We start from the raw sequence: 9,636 nt of genomic DNA on the forward strand, positions 1-9,636 counted from the left end.
GATCAATATAAAAAATCAATGAACAATTAAAAAATTAAATTTAAAAGTGCCAAAAATTGAAACAAAAATCTTCAGAAACAAGTTCAACAAAAAATATAAAATAATTTTACACTAAAATTTACAAAACATTGCCAAGATAAATAGAGGACCTGAATAAATAAATGGAAACAAATACCATGCCCATCAATTTGAACACTCATTATTTAGATTGTCCATTCTTCTCAAACTGATCCCTATATTCAATAAAATTCCCCCCCAAAAATGCTCATAGGGTTTTTTGAAGGAATTTGCAAGTTAATTCTAAAATTTAACAGAAATTTTAAATAATTTAAATTTTAATATAAAAATGCAAAGATCTAAAATAGCCAAAAATATCTCGGAAAAGAACAATGTTGGATTACTAACATTTACTATAATGTTACAGTGAATGAGGGAGTGAGGTCTTGGTATAACCATAAACAAATTATCCCATGGGATGTAACAGACTGCCCAGAAATAAAGCTGCTTATATATAATCAATGATTTTTTACCAAGGCACCAAAGAGGAGAGTCTTTTCCACAAATGTACTGTGATAGCTTTTATTTACACCTCAAAACATACATAAAAAACTAAGTCAAGATAGACCATAAACATGCCTTTCGGTCCATGGACTCTGCTGAGGAAGCATTGTTAAAGTTTCTTCCCACTGCTGTCATGTCTAAGTCAGAGTCTCCTAAAGAGCCCAGATAGCTGGGGAAGATTGTCATTGAAGGGTTGAGCTTTGCAACAACTGATGAGAGCCTCAGGAGCCATTTTGAGCTCACGGACTGTGTGTTAATGAGACATCCAAACAGGAAGTGCTCCAGGGACTTTAGGTTTGTCACATATGCCACTGTGGAGGAGGTGGATGCAGCTATGGATGTAAGGCCACGCAAGGTGGATAGAAGAGTAGTGGAACCAAAGAGGGCTGTCTCGAGAGGACTCTCAAAGACTAGGTGCCCACTTAACTGTGAAGATCTTTGTTGGTGGCATTAAAGAGGACAATGAAGAACATTCCCTGAGAGATGACTTTGAACAGTATGGGAAAATTGAAGTGACTGAAATCATGACTGACCGAGGCAGCAGCAAGAAGAGAAGCTTTGCTTTTGTAACCTTTGATGACCATGACTCTGTGAATGGCCACAACTGTGAATGAAGGAAAGCCCTGTCGAAGCAAGAGATGGCTGGTGCTTCATCCAGCCTAAGAGTTCGAAGTGGTTCTGGAAACTTTGGTGGTGGTCGTGGAAATGGTTTTGGTGGGAATGACAACTTTGGTTGTGGAGGAAACTTCAGTGGTAGTGGTGGCTTTGGTGGCAGCCATGGTGGTGGTGGATATGGTGGCAGTGGGGATGGATTTAATGGATTTGGAAATGGTGGGACCAATTTTGGAGGTGGTGGAAGCTGCAATGATTTTGGCAGTTACAACAATCAGTCTTCTAATTTTGGACTCATGAAAGGAGGAAATTTTGGAGGGAGAAGCTCTGGCCCTTATGGTGGTGGAGGCCAGTACTTTGCCAAACCACGAAACCAAGGGGGCTGTGGTGGTTCCAGCAGCAGCAGCAGTAGCTATGGCAGTGGCAGGAGGTTTTAATTAACTTCCAGGAAACAAACCTTAGCAGGAGAAGAGAGCCAGAGAAGTGACAGGGAAGCTACAGGTTACGACAGATTTGTGAACTCAGCCAAGCACAGTGGTGGCAGGTCCTATCTGCTACAAAAAAAGACATGTTTTAGATAATATTCATGTGTATGGGCAAAAAAAATTTGAGGACTGTATTTGTGACTAATTGTATAACAGGTTATTTTAGTTTCTGTTCTGCAGAAAGTGTAAAGCATTCCAACAAAGGGTTTTAATGTAGAATTTTTTTTTTTTGGCACCCATGCTGTTGATTGCTAAATCTAATAGTCTGATCATGACACTGAATAAATGTCTTTTTTTAAAAAAAAGACCATAAACACAAATGTAAACACTAATAAAATTTATAGAAAGATGTATGACAGGGTCTTTTCTATCTTTGCATGCAAGATTTCTCTGTCTGTGGAAAAACAGGCATTGCACAGAAATCATTACCCATTAATTAAATTAATAAGCTCCAGCAAAATTAAAGTTGTCTGCTTATCAAAAGATACCGTTAAAAAAATTCCAAAAGCTAACAGGTAAGCTACTGACTGGTGAAATGAACATCTGATGTTTAAATAAGTATATCATCTGATGAAAGACTTGTACTGAGGATATATAAAGCATTTATACAACTTTCTAATAAAAAGACAACTTTTTACTGGCAAATAACTTCACCGTCTTCTTTGCAAAGGAAAATAATACTTATGGCAATAAGCCCATGAAAAATTGTTCAGTATTAATGATTATAAGAAAAATATGAATTAAAACCAAAATGAGATACCATTTCATACCTAATACCCATTTCAATAACCAAAGTGCTAAATTTAAAAAGATTAATATTACCAATTGTCAGTAAGGATCTGGAGCAACTGAAACTCTCATACATTGCTAGTGATTGTGTAAAATATACATTTTGGAAATTAGTATGAAGTTGTTTTATAAAATTAAGTAAACCCTTACTCTGTGACTCTGAAATTCTACATTTTATTTTTGTATTTATAGTCAAGGGAAATGAAAACATATGTCCAAAAAAAAAAAAAAAAAAAAAAAAACCTTGCATGTGAATGTTCTCAGGAGTATTACTGATAACAGTAGCCAAACACTAGAAATAATCCAAATGCCCATGAAGAAGAGAATGGATATACAAATTGTGGTTTATTCATAGAAAAGGATACTGTTCTGCAACTGACAGCAAATACAAGCAAGCAAACAAACAAAAAAACCCCACTAATGATGCAACACAATTGATGAACCTCAAACACTTTTTTTATCGCCCTCAGGGAAAGAAATCAGACACAAAAGTGTACATATAATATTATTCCATTTATCTAAAGTTCTAAAAACAGCAAAACTAATACATGTTTAATGAAATCTGAATAGTGATTGCCTCTTGGGGATTAAATCAGAAAGGAGGATTACAGAATTGGGGGGAGTGAGTTTTATAAGTGCATGTATTTGTCAAAATCCAGATTTGTGCATTTAACTTTAAATTATCCCTGAATATGAACATTAAATGGCAAAAATAAACATGGAAAATTAAAATAAGTCCAAGTTATACCTCATGAAATCTGAAAAATAGATTGCATTTATTTATCAAAAAGGGAATTATTTTACTTTTAGACATATACAAAGTCAGATTGGGGAAGATACATCCAGGTATCTTGAAACTTGTTTCCCCACACTCAAATCCATGTGCAGTTCTATGTGGATGGATATCAGACAGCTCCTTCCTGACCTCTTGCTCCTTTTGTTCTATTGTTATTAAGTGGAAATCTCTTTTATCCTTCTGTTTCTGACTCCCCCTCCTACTTGTTCTTACTCTATTCTAGCATGTCTTCAAAAATGTGGTGATATTTTTCCTGACTTGAGCCTGAAGGGCACTCGGGGATTTTTTTTACGGCAACATAAATACCACTCATAAGTATTTAAAATTCTTTATAATGAAGCATCAATCAGGTTTTTCTCCTGTTAATAAGGGCTTTTTTCTTTTCCATAGCAAACTTTTATGAATAATTATGTATCACTATCTTAGTAAAGACAGCTTCTCTCTAGGAGTAAGGAGAAGTAAAGAAGGTGACAAAAGTAGGTTGGGGTGACAACACAAAATCCTTTCCTGCTATACTTACTCATGATATCTCAGGAATAATTCCCAAGAGAGCAAGGTATTTTAGGTGGCAAGCTGGCTCACAGCAAATGATGCAGTAGGTTTTGTAATCTTTAGCACCTCTTCTCCCCAAACTCAGCTTCTTTTGCCTCTCCTGACATCTCACTTCTTCCTTTCTGGGCTCCCAAGAGAAGGTTTCACATGGCTGCTGGTCCCTGCTGAAGTGTAGCTGATAATTAAGAAGATAGCTGAAGCTCAAAGTGTTAGCTGACAAAGTATAAAGCATCAGACCTCCTGGGCAATTTACCTACTTTCTTTCTTTATTTATTTATAATTTTTAATGTTCAGTCTTTATTATACTGTTCTTTATTCTGAACTTTCATGAAGAATTTTTAATTCATGAAATTAGAGTGAAACAACCACGTCTATAGCTAGGTCTGTCAATTCCCACAATCTGCTCCTTCCCGCACATGCACTATTTATGACAACATTCAAAATAAAACAGTGGATGAGAAATAGATATATGAACCACATCACATAGAGCTACTTATAATTCCCTTTGTTTCCTTCAGCCAGTTCTTTCAACAGTCAAAATGACCACTTCTTATCTTAATTGACATTTGAAATCAAAGCATGGCCAGCCATAGGATTCTTAGCCTTTACCAATATGAATAAAATTTTGGCAATTCCTTAAACAAATAAAAAATTCACAAATTTGCAAGACAAGTGTTATGTTGACCTTTTTCATGTTTGTCCTATTTACCCACTTTCAGAGAAGAGAATATTACAACTGGAGGTTGACAATACCTTTGATCATTTAAAAAGTCTCTTTTGTTTCACAAACCATCCTTCTGTAATTTCTGTTGAGCTTTTATGAATTATGTCTGTATACTACCCATTTACTAAATGTATACATTCTCAAATATTATAATTTAAAAATTGGCATGCCACCTGTGAATTTTTCTATTCAGGTAAAGCATTTGTAAGACTTTCATATAAAAGAATTTTTAGACAATTTATCATCCTACTTCTTTTATCAGAAACAATTTTAGTTTTCCCTGTTTAACCTATTTCCAGTTGTCAATACTGAGAGTCAGTTATTAATGATAAGATTGGTAGGACTGAGCCATGATTATCCTCATATGTTAATTAATAATTGGAAACCAGGGATTCTCTGTACTGTGGATAGGAGGTTTAATGTGGCATCGGTGCAAAAGGATGTAGGCAAGGCTGAACTTCAGAAGACAATAATAAGAGTCTGGGTGACAGCAGGACAGAGTGGAAATAGAGGGGTGGACATGGAGTGATGCTGAAGATAGAATTCATGTTGTTAAGCAAGAGGTTAGCTGTGGGGGGACTTTATAACAGGTCCAATAGTTAGAGTGACTATGAGCACGGAAGTAACACTAACTGAAATTCAAGGAAAATTAAAAGTTTAGGAAATAGGGTGAATTTACATTGAAGTATGTTGAGGTTGAGCTATCAGAAAGAACTATCCTGAAGAAAATATGAAATTCAAGAGGTAACGTTAAAGAGTAGGTATGCCTAAAGATTTATATTCCAGAATTGAAGTGTGTAGAATTGAGAAGTGACTTTTTAATCCCAGAAAGAGGATAAAATCACCCAGGGAAGCCTGTGAACAAGCAAGAACAGTTTGAGCAACATGCAAGTATGAGAAATAGGAGGCAGAAATGATGACCAAAGAGATTAAGGAGTAATCAAAGAGGTGGAGTGAGAACTTGGTGTCATATATTTCATAGAAAATAAGAGATCAAGAATATTGAGGATGGAAATCGTGTCTAGTATTAATAGCTATCATTAATATATACCGGACCCAGTACTAAGTACATTAGGTACTTTATTTTGTTTGAAGTTTATGCCATTTCCATAAAATAGCAGCATTCGTCACTCAAAGTAACAAGGCTCAGAGCAACTCACCTAAAGGCATATGTTTAGAAACTGACAAAGCTAAAATTTGAATTTTAGGCTTGTGTGCATGTGGTGTAACAACTAAACACCCTTATCTTCAATAATGACTATAATAATGCTTGAGAATAAAAGGGGCCAAAGATATTTGTTAATTAAACAAAAATTTTTTAAAAAAACAGTTTGAGAATATTTATCAAGATAGGAACTTAAAGACAAGGAGTTGAGATGTGAGTGGACAGTGCAGAAAGCAAAGAAAATTGGCACTGAAATAGTTTTAGTCGGGTGGGTTACCAGAATAGAATGAAGAATATATATTAAATACTCTATCTCTTCTTTTTTTTTTAATGATTAAGAGAACTAGAAAATTGTTGTATGTTAACAGAATCATTTTACATTTGTGGTATAAGTGGTTCTGTGGGTCATTGACTCAGAGATGAGAGCTGACACAATTGAATAGCAATTTATGCTCGCTGATGCATCACTAGGAAATGACCTAAATTGGATAGCCCTGTTAAAAGTAATTACATGCATGACGTTAAAGAAAGTGAAATGTTAAAATGCCAGCCAGAATTTTTTTTTTAATTACATTAATCTTGTAGAAAATCATAGTTGTTTTCCTTAAGACATATTAGTATCCATAAAACTTAGGATCTATCACTCTCTGGCATAGATACACAATTTCCAAAAATCTGAAAATGTACACATACTCATATAAAAAAGCACAGGATGAGGAATTTTTAAATTAAAAGAAAAAGGCCAATACCTTGATTTTATTTTTCTTCTTCCAGTACATTAGTAATTGTATAACAAACTGTGATATATTATAGTAACATCATTCACAGTGTGTCTGGCTGAGAGCCACTGTTGGGTACTTGTGAGCACATTTGTATAATTGATATTTTGATTGAGTATTCTAATTAATTTGACAACATTATTCCAACTTTGATATATTAAACATATTAGAATACGAGATAGGACATTGGTGTGTTTTGCAACATTTTAATTTATAATGGCCAATAGAGGTGGAAGGAAAGTTTATTATTTATTAATATTTATAATTTAAATATTCTAATGGACAGAAGACCAGTACTTTTTCATGCTGCTGTAGCTGGTGTCTAATTAAAGCATACAGTTCTCCACTGTAATACATTGAAAGAAATTTTGACACAGATAATACATTTTGCAAGAATACATTTAAACATAGATATACACATGAAACTCATTAAATGGTTGTCTATGGGCAGGGTATGGGCAAAGATATATACCCACCCACACACACACACACACACACACACACACACACACACACACACCTTTTGTTTAGGTGTGGTCATGTGACCAAGTTATCACCAATGGAAGGAGAGCAGAATAAAATATGGACTCGCTGGAGGGCATTCTCTGCTTGTAGGAAAATGTTTCTTTGATTTTTCTCTTCTTCTTCTACATATGTAGTCATCCAATTCTGACTCTGTTGAGAAACACAACCATGTTGCGGGGAGCAGAGTAATATGGAAGAAACATGCCCTGAATGACCTTATGAATCAGTGCTGCCTTGCTAGCCTAGATCTGCTAGATGGTTATTGAAGGCAAAGAATAACAATATATCTTATTGAATCCATTGCATTGTTCTCAGTTGGATCAGAACTTCAAGAGGTGATGAGTATGATGTACTTGATTTGTCAAATACCAACATTAACAAAGGACATTCACATGCGAGGCTGAATGTTTTATACCACTAACTACCACCAAGAAAGCATAATTGGAAAGTATTATTAGTTGTGAGTAAGAACTGAGCAATCTCTTTGGAAAGGACTAAACATTATTAAATAGCAAAAATTATCTAAAATCCTTCATTTTTCTTTCTTTATTATAAAAGTTAGGAAAAGAAAATTTCTCTCTCATCCCTTAAGTGCTCCTGCTCCATACCCATTCCACAAGTAGCCATTGTTAACAGTTTGTGCCTTTCTTCACCCAACCTTAGCAGAAGTACATCTCTTTAGATACACGTACATATAATTTTTCATAATGGAATCATAAAACTCATAGATTCAATAACTGAATTTTTCATATCCAACAATATCATGATTAGATTCCTAGTTCAGTACATGTAGGTCTACCTCAGTTTGGTGGGGGGAGTGCTGCTTGGTATTCCTGCACTATGTTTCAATAAATAATACACAGAAGTGAATATAGATATATATGTCTTTAAGTGTGCATGCTACTATTTCTGTAGCTAGAATCTTAGAAGTATTGTTATTCTGCATAGAGCAAGCACAATTCATAATAAAATCTTAAAATCATAAAATGTTGACACTACAAATAATATATTGCAATGCCTATTTTCTGCACTCTCACCACCAAATGTTAGGTCTTCATCTTCCAAATATGATTAACTAATTAAATAGTTCTTAAAATTGAGCAAGATTGTATATACCAATTGATATTCTTAAATTAAAAATGTAAGGAGACTAATTTAAGTGTACAAGTTCATTGCGATAGTTTAAAGTAGGGTAATGTTTACCAACAGTTATTGTATATCATTATACATATGTGTGTCATATATACTTAACTTTTCATTAGAAAGCATACAATAATTGCATGTCCCTTTTTTAATCTTTCAATATATATCTCACGTAAATTTTCTCTTTTTGTTCATATTGTTCTCTTTAGAAGCACCGGGTGGTAAAATTTGGATTTATACCATTACAGTAATTGAAATATTATTATATCTGAATTGCTTTCACAATTACTCAGGCTTGAATTCAATTATTATCATTAACATGAGTAGACGGCCACAATCACAAAACTAAACAATCTATCCCCTGCTGTTCATGGCACTGAACCAAATATTACTTAACATGAAGCTAAAACATAAAACGTTACACTAACTCTCAAAGATTCTCATTTGGAATTCTATAGGATAAAAATTAACATGAAATAAAGTTGACAGTGACTTAAAATGATTTCATGCTTCTCTAATTTACTTATATTATTCTTTTCTACTTTCTATCTTTCCTTTTGTAAGAGAGATGGAGAAAATGTAAGTGGCTCTTTTCAGAAAGAGCAAAAAAGAAATGGCTAGAAAAATGTGACCTAGTACAGTAATTGAGAAACCTGAAGCAATGTAAAGTGAATGGGGCTTTAGAAATGACACTTAACAAACCTGATTTTCTCAGAGTCTGAATTACTAGAATGGGGAAACCTATACAGAAAACAGACTAGTGAAAATGTGTGCAATAAAAATGAAATATGCAATTGTATCACCACAGAAATCAGACCAATAATAACTAAACAGACCCTGAATTGCAGGGTTTGTCATTCAGACATCAGAAGACTCTATACCAAATGGCAAGTTCTTTAAAATAAATGAAAGCAAATCCCAAATAGAGGGTATTGTTCAATTTAAAAATTTATAAGATCCTATGATTCCTTACACAAAAGTAATACGGTGCAGAACAACACCAAATTACCATTCTGCCCTCATGCTATGCCTGTGGAGTACATTACTGGTAGGAAGACAGGTCTCCAATGATATCAGAGAAACATATAGAGCAAATGTGCATGCAAAATTTCCACTCGTGCTTTTTTAATTAGAAACCGGAAACAGCAGCAAACAATAGTAAAGAAGGCACAGAAACAGAGTGTTAATGAGATTCAAACAAATCCGATATCACTGTTGGACTGCGGATAAAAGACAAACCCCAGTATATCTGCATTTTAATCAGCCTGATCACAGTTTTGATGAATGTGCCAAAGGGACTGTTCTTTGCTCTGTTTTTGCCATGAGTGAAAGAAAACAAAAGGAGCAGTTTTGATTCTCACACTTCCTGACAGATAAGTCATATGGGATTAACGTTGGAATTCATTAAAGTTAGACTTCTAGCTAAGGGTTGTATTTCACTTGATATATACATTACCGTTTTATAAATATGATATTTAGGAGCCTGGTTAGCTAATGAGCTGATT

The 9,636-nt window shown here is 34.3% G+C and overlaps 1 pseudogene; it reads left to right on the forward strand.

Annotated features, from left to right (window-relative positions):
• The first annotated feature begins 694 nt into the window (after positions 1-694).
• Positions 695-1,610, forward strand: LOC134365127 (heterogeneous nuclear ribonucleoprotein A1-like; annotated as a pseudogene).
• Positions 1,611-9,636: the final 8,026 nt, after the last annotated feature.

Source organism: Cynocephalus volans, chromosome 16, assembly GCF_027409185.1.
Source record: "Cynocephalus volans isolate mCynVol1 chromosome 16, mCynVol1.pri, whole genome shotgun sequence".
Lineage (NCBI taxonomy): Eukaryota > Metazoa > Chordata > Mammalia > Dermoptera > Cynocephalidae > Cynocephalus > Cynocephalus volans.